General features: G+C 41.8%; 1 protein-coding gene and 1 long non-coding RNA gene across 7 annotated transcripts in view; both read right to left on the bottom strand.

Annotated features, from left to right (window-relative positions):
• Positions 1-15,899, bottom strand: part of ADCY2 (adenylate cyclase 2) — a 276,092-nt gene that overhangs the window by 113,655 nt on the left and 146,538 nt on the right. The gene's annotated exons all lie outside the window — the stretch shown is intronic.
• LOC117243671 lies at positions 1,982-4,683 on the bottom strand. Its single transcript, XR_002001324.2, has 2 exons — positions 4,576-4,683; positions 1,982-4,000 (listed from the first exon to the last, which is right to left on the bottom strand). It is a non-coding gene; the product is annotated as an uncharacterized LOC117243671 (long non-coding RNA).

Consider the following 15,899-nt stretch of genomic DNA (forward strand, 5'->3'; position numbering starts at 1 on the left):
TACACTCAAAATCAGGAAAACTGCTAGAATGGAGTGGTAAAAGAGAAATGAGACTGTGGAGACAGTTCCAGTCCAGCACTGGTAGACAATTAAACTGATTTAATTAGGGATTCTCTCTGACCTCTAGTTATTTGATTTTTAAACAAACTTTTGGAAATGCTAAGGTGAAAGGACAATAGCACAGTATATTCCAATATCTTCTGAAGTGTCAAACTGTACCTAAAAAGAAACATAATGCTGCCAAAATACTTGGCAATACAGAAAATCACGTGGACTAGCTGGAGAAAGTTAGACAACATAAAATATCAGAGGCCAAGAAAACGTGTCCTACAAGCCATACTGGAGAAAACTGGGCTTGTTTGCCTTACTTTAGCACTTTATCACTTTAGCAATAACAGAGAAGGGGCAATAGCCTTCAGGTGCTCATAAGGTTCTAATAAAGGAATAAACCTTACTGCAATCTTATCCCATGCAATTCACAGGCCTAGAGTGAATTGTGGCTTATTAAGTTGGGCAAAAGGGAAAATATTCCCCAAGGATAAAAGCAGAATAAAGACAAAAGCCATCTAGGAAAGGCATTGAAGCTTCAGATTTTGTAGAGACAGTTAAGACAGACATCTGCTGAGGATGTTTCAAATACTCTAGGTCCCACCTAGTCTCCAAGTAATTAGAAAGATGAAGTCACCTCTTCATATTTGAGACTTATTTTTCTACATTGTATAAAAAACATTCTGAAGTAGGAATAAAGCCTTCTATAAATTGTATTTTGGAAACAGATCTAGTAGCATCTTCTCTACACTTCCAATTCTGCTTATGAGACTTCTTTGAACATTTCTATTAGACACCAATTTTAAAAGGAACAAATTAAGTTCACAAAATAGGTTTCAGTAGATACAAAAGAGGTTGTGGAGGAAGCCAGTCCTCTGATAGGCATCCTCCCTGGAGATATGCCCCCTAAGATAAGACAAAACTGCCTAGTCATGGTTACTAAGCTGTGGACCCCTTCCTGCCTCAGGACCCCATTGTCGTTCTAATTGGGAACGGCGGGAAAGAACGACACAGACTCTCAAGGGAGTCAGAACAAGAGGATCTCCTAGTTTATTGCTCCAGGCCTGTTTTATAGACAGATACGTGGAAAGTACAGAAAGGAAACTCTTATTGGTTAGTAAACTGNAGGAAAACAAGGAACACATAACAACACCTGCAAGGCTGTTTTGTGTTCCTGAGGATTGTTTTAATTCCTTCTCATGTTTTTCCCAGACTACTTTCTCAGGCAAGCCTGAGGAGCTGTGCGGCCTGTAATCTGTACAGGCACTGTGGTTCAGATTTAGCATCCATACCCCATGGTATCTCCCTGTTAACTATTGGTCATCTTATCCCGGTCTCAGACCATTGGTCCCCTTCACAATTCTCCCCTTCCCTATAAAAACCCCAGCTTTTGCCCAGTTCAGTGGTTAGATCATCACTGGCCCCCTTTGCTGAAGCCTGCATTAAAGACTTTCTGTGGAACACCACATGATCTTCCCATCTCTTGTCCATGTTGGCAGGGGTAACCCCTGAACAGAGCTGGCTGGGCTGAACAGAGCTGATCACAGAGCAGAAATTGCTTCTAAAAGAGCAGATCACCTGAAGCCTCGACCCGTGCTCTAAAGGGTTATCCCTGTCTGGAGACTGCCTGGAAACCCCGGATGGCGGCTCCTCCCCTGGGACATCTATCTGGGTTGTTGCTGGCAGAGAGCCTGCGGGCTGGACAGCCCCCAGGACCCAGCTGCAATAAGAGGTAAAAGTTGTAAATAGTTAAGCCCGTGGATTTCTGCATTCTCTCATTTCTCTTTTTCATTTTTATTTCTTTTTGAATTTCTGCCATCTGAAAACACATTAAAACTGGAGAAGGAGGTTGGAAAGAATTCATTAGTGGGTCTGGTAAGGATTTAGAAAGCAAGTCTCAGGTTTCAGTGAAATAAGGAAATACAGGGAGAAGTTCAGAGAAGGCGTTTACTGTCATCACTCCTGAATTTTAAAAAAGTTAAATTTTCATCAATATGTCACATTTACTTTCACCTATAATAATGCACAAAGCTTCATTTCAACTGGAACTACCTCAAGAAAAAATGAAGTTGTAATTCTTGGGTTTGTTTCCCTTAATACAACAATCAGACTTTTATTTTTTAACAAGAGGACATTTGTCAACTATAATGACTGTTCATTATACAAATACATGATTTAGTGTTATACAACATTCTGGATTAAAAATTAACACAGTAGCACAGATTGAAAGGCTTACAATTGAACTTCATGGCAGATTTCTAAATGCAATTTACTGGGAAACATATTTTTATGTTGAGTATTTTGTGTAGCAAGCCTGAGACATCACAAGTTTTCAGAAAGCTACTTGATAATCTGGAAGAATAAATAAATGTAATGCTTTTAACGAAGAACCTACTCTTCCCAATGTCCCTACATACTGAGAGCTGTTGTACACAACCATCCTGTACATGTGTACATGCCCATGCATCTGAGGTTGGACATGTACATTTTAGTTCAAAGATTAACAGCATCAACCATGCCCATATCACCTCTCCTTTCACCCCATTTAAATTCACATTCCTCTCAATCTGAGAGACCTTTTATTTAAAAGAAAGCTAAAATATAATAAAGAATCAGCAAGGCACAGCAGCTGTGAGCACCTTTGAGGGCAACACTGTTCAAGTACCTCTGCATATTATTAGGTAGTTTTTCTTAGTCATTTCATTAAGCATCCACATGCACAGTTCTTACCAAAACCTCAAAGAGATATGGGATTGCCCTTAGAGAAGCCTGGTGACTTATGGGAAAAGATTAATTTTCCTAACACCATCTTGGAGCTCAAACAGGTGACTTCAACAACCACTCCAAATCGAAGGTGTGAATAAGTGCATATTATATTATTGGCTGTTCACAAATATTATCATGAATGTTATATGTATAAGGTTAGAAAACTTTGTTGTTTTAATATAGTTTCTTTCATTTCTGTTGTTGATTAAACTTAAAAATAGTGATATAATACATATATATGTTAGGCTATAACATGATATTAAAGCACAAATGTTGTCATGCAGTTAGGAAAAATGGTATGACCCAAAAGAATGTACCCCCAAAAATGTAGAATTGTAAGTTTCTTTCCCTTATCTTTTTCTCCCCAGTTCCCCTTATTGGCTGTGTGAATGCCCCCCACCCCTTTCCCCCTGCCTTAAAAAAGGGGTGCTTATCAATACCTCTTCCTCTTTCCCTCCTGCTACCTCACTCCGTAGGATCCCAAGAAATAAAGCTGTAACTGCCATCTCAGCAAAGGGAGAGTCTTGTTTTTAGGTTCCTCTTTGATAAGCTAAACCATCTCCCCTGTCTCCCTGGCTGCTGCTGGGCAGACAGTGGTAACAGAGAGGCAGGGGACTTTAGAAATTAAAGCAGGTGGCGTCCCTGGTTGGGCTAGACCCCCAAAAACCGTCTGGAAACACACATGTGTGTTTCGCAAGCCTGGGCATGTCAACTACCTGGAAAAGCTAAACAAATATAGTTTACAAGGAATGGATTGGTAGTTTTCTCAAGCCCAGAGAAAGTCAATTCACAAAGAAGATTTTACTGCTTGGCAACGTAAGAGTAATGAGTCAGACAAGCCGGCGTGGCAGGCAACGCGAAAGCAGGGCAGAGCAGGTCCCGGGCACGGCCCGCGCAGCAGCATGCACGAATCAGCTGGGTGTGCGCCTGAGCCAGCGGCAGTGACGTGTTCCACCCTGGACCGCGTGATCAGTGGCCGCGGAGTGGAAGCCCTTCCCTGTGTGGCCCGGGGACCGAGCCGCAGGCTCCGTGCCGCAGGCTTCGCGCAGAGCCGGCTGTAACATGTTTCGCAGGGCAGCCATGAGGCGTGGGCAGCGACGGCCGTGGAACAGCTTATCTTATCCCAGTGTGTGTGGGGAGGTGGCAAGCTGAGAGAAAAAAAGCCTGCCTCTGCACCGCTTTGTTGCTTTTACAGTAAAGCAAGATAAAACAAGTTGTGAAAAAACAATTTTAATAACAGGAATGGGATCTACAATATCTACACCCCAACCAAATTTAGAATCCAAATTGCAAGAATTTTTAAGTACTATTAATTTTAAGATCTCTAGAAAAAAGTTAAAATGTTTCACATCGTTGTTATGTCATAACATTCCACAGCTTGATTTGTCAGAAGTAAATTCTATCTCTGCATGGGATCAAATTGGCAACATTCTAACTCTAAAAATAGAGGACGGAGGCAAAAATGCTTCAGAATATCTCCCCGTTTTTCTTATAATTCGAAAAGAATTTATTAACAGTGAAAAAGACATAAAAATCTAGCCATTGCAGCTTTCATCAGTATCTCATACCTCTTTCCCCATACCTTCTGCTCCTGTGCTGAAAAAGATACATGAAACAAATCCAGAAACTCAAGAAATGCACTGTAAAAATGCCATTTCTGGATCCATGTGTCTCATTCAGCCACCCAGCTCTGATAGTGTTGCGAAAACTACCAGAGACTCTTCCCTATATCCCAATATTCCAACCATTAAATCCCCGTACCTCCACATGCCCGGAATCCAAAATGGAGTTAGCCACGTGCTAGATACCCATGTAGATGAACCCCCTTCGTATCACCCTCCTCCTTCCCACGACTCTTTCTATCCACCATACTCCACCCATTTCCCTTACTTTTCCCATAACCCCTCCCCTCCCTCCCACATTTCCCTCCCTCCTACTACACCCTGCTCAAGCATGACATCATCTTGCAATCCCGCCTCCAAATGTTGCAATTTTTCTCTCCATGCTCCTGCCTGCTGTACCCACGGGGAGTGGGGGGAGCGAGAGGACTGGCCCTGCCCCCTGCTCCTGTTGGGGGGGTGGGGGAAGGGGTGGCCTGGCCCTGTCCCCTGGGGGACGGGGGGATTTGTCCCTGCCCAGCCCCTGTGGGGCTCCACCGACCTGGGGATGAGAAGAGGCCCCTGGGCCCACTGTGGGTGCAGATAAGTCCCTTCACCGACCCGGGGGTTAGATAGGGCCCCCATTGCCCAGTGGGGGCGGGGCTGGGCAGAAAAACCCTGGAGATACAGGCTCTGGGGAAAACAAAGATATACCTACAGCTGCACCTGTGATATTTACTGGTGAAAGAAGAACTAATAGACAATATCACCCTTTCTCTTACCATGATATCAGAGAGATATGTAAAGTACAATGTGAATTTGGCAAAAATAGTGAAATACTAAAAAGAATGATTAAAGCTACTTTAAAATCTCAGGAGTTAGTTCCTGCTGACATCAAAGATTTCTTCAGGTGCCTAACACCCACTGAATTTGATTTTTGGGAAAGTTCATGGAAAAGATCATTAAAAGACCTCCTAGATAAACTCAAGCAAAGCATACAGGATGCAAAAGATGCAGAAAATAATGAAATTACTTCTGAACACCTCTGTGAGGAGGGGAGGTGGTCTAAGCCTGAAGATCCAGACTCAAGTGCTAACAAAACGTATTTTAGATAAAATCTGTGAAGTAGCAGAAAAGGCTTATAATAAAATACCTACACTTGAAACCCAAGGCAGTTATGTTAATATTAATCAACTCCCATCCAAGAGTTTCTTGCAGTTTGTAGACTGCCTCAGACTGCAGATACAACAGCAAGTACAAGAACCAGCAGCACAAGCAGAATTGATTAAAGAAATGGCTCAAAGAAATGCCAACGAGCCCTGCCGCAAAGTGATTTTAAATCTGCCCATCCATCCTCCACCCACCATAGTAGATATGATCCAGGCGTGCTCCAAGAAAGCAGATCTGTACAGTGCACATGACAAGAAACCAGGACCATTCACCCCAAGGAATGTAGCAGCTGTAACACCAGGGATGAACAAGCCACAGATGTCACCAGAATAGCTGCAGCACATCATGTGCTTCCAGTGCAAGAGGCCAGGACATTTCACTAGGAACTGTCCTCAAACCCAGCAACAAAGAAAACACCAGAAAAAAGCTATAACCAATCAAAAAAAAAAGCGAATTTAAAGTGCCCTGCTGTCAGGCACAAAGGCATAAATATGACAGACCTGAAACAGGAAAAAGACTCTATTTTAAATGGGAAAAGGGGAGGAAAGGGAGCGGGGTGAGAGGCTGCAGAAACATAACTGTGGGGAACGCATGCCTAATAAGATCTGGCAACCGAAAAAGTGATTCAGACTTGTAACTGCTAAAGCTTTTTGTTTCAGATCTAATAGTTGGATGGTCACTGGAGTGGACTTGCAGGATAATTCACAAGACCTGGCTAGACTGGATAGCAGGTATTCTGTTATTGGAGACACAGCACACACACCAATAGAGATTGAGGTGGCTCCCATGACAATTAAGGGAGACCTAACAAACCTCATTATCTTGGCAAGATGTCCTCAGCCACCCTTCTATGTAGCCAAAGGGCAAATAATAGCCCAGGTGATCCCTGTTCCAACAGAAGTCCCAGTAGATGACAAAGCACCAGAAGTATACAGGGCAGAAGTGGTGGGTGAAGACAAACCCATTATGGGGTGTAACCTGACACATAAATCAGAACATCTCCATGTAGAAGGGTTAATTGACACTGGGGCAGATGTAACTATCATACCTGAAAAAGTGTGGCCTTCACATTGGGAACTGCAATCCATGGCAGGCAAAATACAGGGTGCTGGAGGGGTGGAACTACCAAAAATGGCTAAAGATATCATCCAGATTGAAGGCCCGGAGTGTAGATTAGCTAATGTCTGTCCTTTTGTCACTGATTACAAGTGCCCGCTGTGGGGAAGAGACACCATGTCCCAGTGGGGAGTGAAATTAACAATTCCTGAGACCCCCAGGATTTTTAGAAGAGGCCACTGCAGAGCGTCCTACCCAAAAGCTATCTTGGGTAGATGATAATCCAATTTGGGTGAACTAGTGGCCTCTTAGCAAACAGAAACTCGGGGCGCTAGAAAATTTGGTGGAAAAAGAATTGGCCAAGGGACACATAGTAGAAACAACCAGCTCTTGGAATTCTCCTGTGTTTGTAATAAAAAAGCCAGGGAAGGATAAGTGGCACCTCCTTCAGGATTTGAGAGAAATAAACAAAAAACCAGAGGACATGGGGTCTCTTCAACAAGGCATGCCATCCCCGACTATGTTACCATAAAATTGGCTATTGGCAGTGCTAAATATTAAAGACTGTTTTTTCCAAATTCCCCTACACCTAGCTGATGCACCATGGTTTGCGTTTTCCATTCCCACAATTAACTGAGAAGCCCTAATGAAAAGGTACCGCTGGAGACTACTACCTCAGGGGATGAAAGTGAGGCCCTTCACTTTCATGGTGGTATGTGGGGTCATTGCTGTCCTCAGTGCATGCTGAAAAAAGAGATGCCATCATTTTGCATTACATGGATAATATTTTAATATGCTGTCCCAATAACAACATGCTGCAAGACACCCTTGACCTACTGGTTAAAGTTTTAACCTCTGCTGGATTCCAACTGCAGGAAGACAAGGTTCAAATGATGCCACCTTGGAAATACTTGGGCCTGGAGATCACTAAACAGACTATTTGTTCCACAGAAATTGGAAATCATTGGCAATCCTAAAACTCTAGCAGATCTCTATTCCCTATGTTGATCACTAAAGTGGGTCTGACCCTGGCTAGGTCTCACTAATGAAGATCTGAGTCCCCTACTCAATTTATTGAAAGGAGAGAGAGAGAGTTGCTGTCTCCCAGGGAACTGACTCCAAAAGCAAAAACCACTATTGAAAAAGCACAAAGGGCCTTGACAGAAAGACAGGCACATTGCTTTAAACCTGAGTTGCCTTTCAAATTTATTGTCCTGGGGAAATTACCACACTTACATGGGTTGATATTCCAGTGGGCCGAGGGGCAGAGAGATCCACTCTTAATCATAGAATGGGTCTTTCTCTCCCATCAATGACCCAAAACTATCACCAAGCCACAAGAGCTGATAGCTCAGCTGATCCAAAAGGCCAGGATAAGGCTGCGGGAACTGGCTGGTTGTGACTTTATGTGTATTCACCTTCCGGACTCTCTGGAGAAGGCAAAAACTCCCCTGAGAAACTGACCAAAGAGATGTTTGAGCACCTGCTGCAGAGCAATGCTAACCTCCAGTTAGCTCTGGACAGCTATAGGGGGCAAATTTCGGTCCATGCACCTCACACAAATTGATTCATGAAGAATTCCACCTCATTCCTTGTGAGAAAAGGAGCCAAAGGCCACTCAAAGCTCTTACAGTGTTCACTGATGCATCTGGAACCTCTCACAAGTTGGTGATGAGTTGGAGAAATCCACAGACTCAGCTTTGGGAAGCTGATGTTGAGTTTGTAGAAGGATCACCCCAGATAGCTGAACTGGCTGCAGTCATGAGAGCCTATGAGAAATTTTCAGAACCGGTTAATTTGGTTACTGATTCAGCCTATGTAGCGGGAGTGGTGTCCAGAGCAGAGCAGGCAGAGCAGTTCTCAAGGACATTGAGAATTAACATCTCTTTAGATTGCTTTCAAAACTGATTTATTTGATTTCAAATAGAGAACATCCTTTCTATGTGATGCATATAAGATTGCATTCCGATTTGCCAGGTGAAATTGCTGAGGGAAACTGGAAAGCTGATTCCCTAGCTGCCCCAGCTGAAAAGGTAAGTCTCCTAGATGTATTCCAGCAGGCCAAGATAAGTCATCAGCAATATCATCAAAATGTGCCAGGACTGATTCGTCAGTTCCAGTTGACAAAGGGTCAGGCTAAAGCCATTGTGGCCACCTGTCCCACTTGTCAGCTCCAGGCAGTGCCATCGCTAGGCACTGGGGTTAATCCCTGAGGCCTTGGAAGCTGTGAGGTGTGGCAAACAGGTATCACTCACATTCCCAGTTTTGGTCGCCTTAAGTATGTACATGTGAGTATTGATACATACTCAGGAGCGGTGTATGCCTCTGCTCATGCAGGAGAAAAATCTGTACATGCCAAACAACACTTAGTACAGTCCTTTTCAGTGCTGGGGATCCCTAAGAAAATTAAATGGTAATGGCCCAGTGTATAAATCCAAGGAGTTCCTGGAATTTGTTCAGCAGTGGGGAGTGGAACACAAAATTGGCATCCCCCACTCCCCCACAGGTCAAGTGGTGATTGAGCATACACACCAGACGCTCAAACAAGTCCTAGCCAGGCAAAGTAGCGAGGCAGTGTGGATGTCTCCACAACAGAAACTCTGTAAAGCTCTGTTTACCATTAATTTCCTAAACTGCTCATTTGAAAACATGAATCCTCCTGTGACTCAGCATTTTAACAGTGGTGATCAGTTCAAACTGTCACAGCGTCCACCGGTTTTAATCAGGGACCCTGAAACTTGGCAAGCCAAGGGCCCCTATGAACTTGTCACCTGGGGGCGTGGTTACGCATGTGTATCCACCCCTACAGGCCCCCGATGGATTCCTCTAAAATGGGTGAAGCCTTTTGTTCCCAAAAACCCAGCCCCGGCAGAAGAAGTAGAGAGACAAGTGGCAGTCGCTTCCAAAAGAAGACGCCACCGGGAAAAACAAGAAGAAACCTTCCTAACCTCTGGTTACTCTCTGATCTGCATACATTGACTGAGAATATGTTTTAAAAATGTTTGTTTCTTTTCTTTTAGAAATAACCTATCTCACACTCAAACCCATGATGAGCCTTACCTCAGCTATCCTCCTGCTCACTCTGAGCAGCCTGACCACTGCCTGGATCGTCCCTCAGCCATGACAGAACATCTGGATGACCCTGGCACACACACTTCAACAAGACAATATCTGCCTGTCCACTGCAGCAGCAAAAGACCCTATGTCCACCTGTCTGGTAGGAATTCCCTTGCAGGCAGAAGATTTTACAGCCAGCTCTAGTGATCCCAAGTTTAATACAATTCCTAAAACACACAGTGACCAACCACATGAAAATTGTAAACAGCGAGCTGTGGCAGTGAAAAATCCTATAGAAAAGTGGTTACCAGTACTTCCCAGAGCTTATAAAGAGCCCCAATAATTAGAGCTATTAGGCTCTTCCTCTGCACCCTTCTGTGTTCACTTCATTTACAACTCACTGCCAGACACAAAACTATACAATCACATAATCCAGTACCAAAAAAATACAAAGCAAAACAATGGTGTGGTGCACTAAGTCAGGTCTTAGTGGATGATCCTCGCTGTTCACATCCAAGAATCCTCCCTAAAGGTATATTTCTAATATGTGGAGATAAAGCATGGGCAGGAGTCCCATCTTGCCTTCGAGGGGGGCCTTGCACTTTTGGGAGGCTGTCCCTGTTTGCACTCAACCAAACCCAAATTATTAGATGGACTAGGAAAGACAATTCGACTCATGAAATCCATAAAAGAAGCACTGATATTTTAGACTCAAATTGTGATTCAGATATATTTCACTGGTCAAAATCAAAAAGGGTTGCTGCATCCATATTTCTTCCATGGGTTGCAGCTGCCAAGGCACTAGATTAAGTAAGACAGCTTGAGTGCTGGGTGATTAAACAGGCCAACTTAACATCAGCTGCCCTCAGCTCCCTCCTCGAAGATGAAGAGATTACCAGACAGACCGCACTCCAAAATCAGGCTGCCATAGATTTTCTTCTGCTGCTGCATGGACACGAAAGCCAGGAATTTGAAGGACTTTGCTGCCTAAACCTGTCCTCAAAAGCTCCCAATATCCACAGAGCCCTCCGAGAGATGAAGAACTTGATCGGACAAGTGAAGCAAGAAGCTGAGGACTGATTTAGTGAGCTGTTCAAAGGCTGGGGACTCACAGGATGGTGAACCTCGATAATCAAAAGAATCTTGTTGTTTTTTGTTGTTCTGTTTCTAATCATGCTAGCATTTGGGACTGTCCATTGTTTAGTTTTAAAAGCTCTCAAAAAATTAGTCTCTACTACCTCAGAGATTAACCGCATAGAGCTAGCAGACCAGAAGCAACTTAACCGGCCCGTCAATCATGAGTGCTGGACAAACTCATGACCTGTATCAAAATGATCTGATAACCCTTCAAAAAATTTTATATGGTAAGAAAGGGTGAGATGTGGCAATGCAGTTAGGAAAAATGGTATGACCCAAAAGAATGTACCCCCAAAAATGTAGAATTGTAAGTTTCTTTCCCTTATCTTTTTCTCCCCAGTTCCCCTTATTGGCTGTGTGAATGCCCCCCACCCCTTTCCCCCTGCCTTAAAAAAGGGGTGCTTATCAATACCTCTTCCTCTTTCCCTCCTGCTACCTCACTCCGTAGGATCCCAAGAAATAAAGCTGTAACTGCCATCTCAGCAAAGGGAAAGAGTCTTGTTTTTAGGTTCCTCTTTGATAAGCTAAACCATCTCCCCTGTCTCCCTGGCTGCTGCTGGGCAGACAGTGGTAACAGAGAGGCAGGGGACTTTAGAAATTATAGCACATAAACTACTTTTTTTTATATAACCCAGAGACTGAAAATATAGTCAGAGACCCCCCCTGCATTCTTAAGATTATCTTGTCCTCCAAGCCCTCCAAGAGAAGAATTTATTGCATCTGTTATCTGAAGATATAAAACCCAGTGATGCCACGAAAATTGATCTGTTTGGAAGGGGGCAAGGTAAAAACTAAACAAAGGAACGTCAAAAAACTTAAGAAGAATGTATGAATATGCATGAGAATTTATGGATATGTAGTAGGATTCTGTTTTTAAGGGACAATCCTTTGTTAGTAAGGTGTGCTCTCTTGGCTGAATGCAGAGACACCTGGCCGTATCTGCAGGCTTTATTTTTATCTCCTAATTGTCCTTTTATTAAATTTTTAAATTATATCTAAAAATATGTGAAGCTTGTTTCTCACAGAAAGAAAAGGATTTTCTTCAAAAAGTCAAATTTGTGGGTTGGTGTCCAGACTGACAAGTTAGAAGGCACTGACACGACTGCAATGGAGCGGCAATGCATCTCACAGGGGAGCAAGGGTGACAGCCCCAGCAAAAAGCAACTCCTAAGGGAAGGAGTGAGAAGACTAAGTTTTTACAGCTTTCATAGCAGGTCTTAGAAAGAAGCTGGTCTTCAACTAGCTGAGCTCCTAGAAGGTAGCTGAGGGGGCTCCTATACTTGACAACTACCACTTGGTACATGATTTTGGTTGAAAGCATCTGGGAATAGTGTACTTTGCAGAGTTGTATTTTCTCCTAATGTTTTTTTCTATAGTATGAAGCCTTTCAGATCCAGAAAATTGCTAAGGGGAGATAAGGGTTTGGAGTGAGGAGGAAAGAAAGAGAATGTCACAAAAAGAGAAAGTTAACTGATTTACAATCTGAAAAGAATCGGAAGTAATATCTAACTCACCATGGACAAGGACATGAACTTCTAGAAAAGTCACAATTTAGCCAGATTTCCAAGAAGATCTTAAATATAGTGACCACATCTTTCCATTATAACCTGAGCACAGTAAAACAAGGGGGAAAAGCACAGCGATACACATGATTCAGATGTTCCCAGCTTAAGCTTTTTAGTGTATGTGCACTGCCATTGTGAATGTCCATGTGAACAATCATTTAAAAACAAAATGTATTAGGAGTGACATAAAGAAGATATTTAGAAGTGATATGATTGTTAACAATGCTAGAAAAATACATAACTTTTTGTAAGCAGTGCCACAAAAGGTATCTGAAACACCCAAAGAAAAGGAATTCAGAATTAAAACATCTATTTGCAATATGGAAAATATTTATGTTTATATTTATGTTGGAAAGCAGTAATTCTGGAAAGAACAGAGAGTTCATGGTACTTAGCCCAATTAGTAGGATCTCCCAGCATGTTGCTGCTCCTAACAAGGCCAATGTGTCCCAGAGATTTATAAGAAGACCTTTCAATGGAACTTCATCTCCTTAAGTGAACATAATTGACAGCAGTGTGTTCAAATATACTTGCTATAAAAATGATACAAGAAATAATGAATTATTAAAAGTTCACACAAATGAACAAATGCCTGGAAAATCCTCATAACAGAGAACCCTTTAAGCTGGTTAAGTTATTTACAAAATTATAAAAATAATTATGACATGACTGAGCAATTCTAGATGTAGAAAAAATCAAAACAACAGGCCTCTGGATTATCAAAATCTTTGTGTTGTTTCTGTAGTCACAATATCCTGTAATCCCTGTCTGTAGAGAATAATGTTTAATGTGGAGATCTGCTGGAGTCTGAGATACAGTGTGTATGCCCTTGTTTTTAATATTTAGTTCTAGAATTCAAAGAAACACTGAATTTCATATAATAGGAAATTCATGAGCATGTTTTCATGGTGATACATGAAAACAAATGTTGAAGTTAGATAGAAAAAGCTAAAAGTGTAAGTGTGTGTAGATTAGAAAGTTTTTTAAATCACTGGGTGAAAAAGTTAGTTTAGAGAATAGGAGAGAAGATGGAGGATTTAGGGTGTTGTCCCTTGTCCCTTCTTCTTTCTTCTTCATGTTCTTCTAGTAGAGGTTTTTGGGTAATAGTAAGTGATTGGATAGAAAATGCTGCAGTGCAACACAGAGGTGATGGGTCATTGGGTCATTAAGAAAAATAATGTACGTGTCTATTGTTAATTGGGTAAAAATAGGTATAAAGATAAAAGAACTGTGTAGTTTGAGGCCATTTTGTGCGTCAGACACGAAGTGACCGACAAGGCCTTGTTTGTACCATCAGAAGAAAGAAATGTGCCAAATTGCAAAGATTGATCTTGTAACCAGCCTGGAGAGACCTGTTAAGTTTTGTAAGGATCCTTCAATAAACACAAGAAACAAGATTCTAATGAGCTCGAGAGTTTTCATCGAATAATAAGGACTGAGATAAGTGGGACTCCCTATGAGGGAGGATCCAAGGAGAATTCAGCCCAAAGGAGGCTAAGAGACTAGAGAAAAGTTGTAACCACAGGAATTCAGCCCAAAGGAGGCTGAGAGACTAGAGAAAAGTTATATCCACAGAGAACAGAGCCCAAAGGAGGCAAGAAGAAATAGACATTACAGAGATCTGAAAAAGACATAGCACAGTTAGTAAGGACAAAGGGATCTAGTTCAATTTAAATAACTTTTATCTGGAAATAAAACGGCAATATAAAAATGAGGCAATTAATTATGAGAATAATGAACAATTTAAAACTTTGGACTTGCTGTCAAAGACATCCTCTTTCTAAAAATAATGACTTTTCAACTATTCATTTTAGCTTTTGTAATGTGGCTGACAAAATTGCAGATGCCATGACAAAAATCAACATTTTCCTGCCAGCTATGTATTTCATCCAAATTATCAGGATATCTATGAAAATGTGATACTTAGTACCTGCTTAAACTACACATTTTCCTCATGAAACAAAGTAGCATGACTCATCAGTTGATCTGAGTATGTTAGAAGTAATAAATTACTACAGATGAACACACAGAGAAGCAGAGGAGATCTCATCTAGTTCACCACAAAATGGCAAATTACTTTTTCTCACATAAAGTCCTGAGGTAGGAAAAGAGATTGCATGCAAGAACTGAAGTGTCTTCATTGATCTGGAAGTAGATACTTGCACAAGGCATTTGCTAAGCCATTAATTTTGGAATTGTGGACAATACAAGTGTAATACATAGCATAAATAAATTTGTGCTAAAGTTATAATCCTGTCTGATAAGAATCCTAGCATATTTCCAGGAAACCTCTGATGAGATTATACTGAGATGCAGCAAGGCTAACATGAATATTCATCTGCAAGAAGTGTATTTCCAAGAAACCTGACAAGATTACAACATATACACCCAAAACAGCATGAATATTTGACTACAAGAAGTGTATTTCAAGAGACCCCCGAGAAACCTGAAAACATATTAAAAACACTTTGGGACAGTTGCAGTTTGTGAAGCATGGTGAAGTGGTGCTAACAAGCCCTTCCCCGCCTCACCTGACGCTGTTCACCTGGTACAGCATCAAACTGATTTTTGCTTGTGGCTTTTTACAATTGTATTTTTTTAATAAATTCTTTTATTAATCAAATTGTCTACTCATTTATAACACAAGTATCTTCATGTAGGTAACTAGACTTCCAATATTGGCATTGATATGCGGATAGAAAGGACTCTATAACTTGCAGAGTAGTTATAAGAGTAGGTATGAATTTATTTAGCCCTGAGGTGCATGGGGCTATCTCCTCCAAAGGCATGCACACCTTAGAGACTTGTTTCTCCCTTTTTATTCTCTACCAACTAAGGTTACACAGTACGCCTAACACATATTCATTTGCTAACCCCGCCTGTCCCAGCTTAGTATTAAAGTTAGTTCCACACCTATTTGCAGCTGCGCACTGCTCCTTGTTGGTCACTCTGGTGGTCTTCTGGGGGTCTTTGGGGCTGAAGTCAGCATTTTTCCTTCTGCTGAACTTTTTACCTTGTCCTCTTGTGCATGCTCCCTTCAGTTCTTTTGACCCTCCCCTTTCCATTTCTTCTGGGTTAGGAGTCCAAAAGAATCCAAGGAACCCTTTCATCCTATGGCGCATTTAGGCTTGTATCCTGTTTACGTATTCCAGCTCCTTATCTCATCCTGTAGTCTTTATAATCTTCCTGCTATTATGAGAACAGTCAGCATTTCACATGGGTTTTGCAGCCCCTTCTTTTACGCAAAGCAATTTTATAAATTAGTCCTAATTCTTAATTTCTCTGTTTCAGCATTGTAATAAATTAATCTATGAATGAAAATTCGTAAAAGGTATAAATAAGATATATGTATGATTGCAATGATATAAAATACAAAATGTAATGTGAGAAAAAGTCCTTCCCCGGATCTGGTTGTGATTCCCCTCCGAGAGGCAACAGATTGCAGCCAACACCCAGATAACGAGCACAAGCAGGCACATCAGCCCAGGAAGAATGGGCAGGA

Source organism: Parus major, chromosome 2 (genome assembly GCF_001522545.3).
Source record: "Parus major isolate Abel chromosome 2, Parus_major1.1, whole genome shotgun sequence".
Classification (NCBI taxonomy): domain Eukaryota; kingdom Metazoa; phylum Chordata; class Aves; order Passeriformes; family Paridae; genus Parus; species Parus major.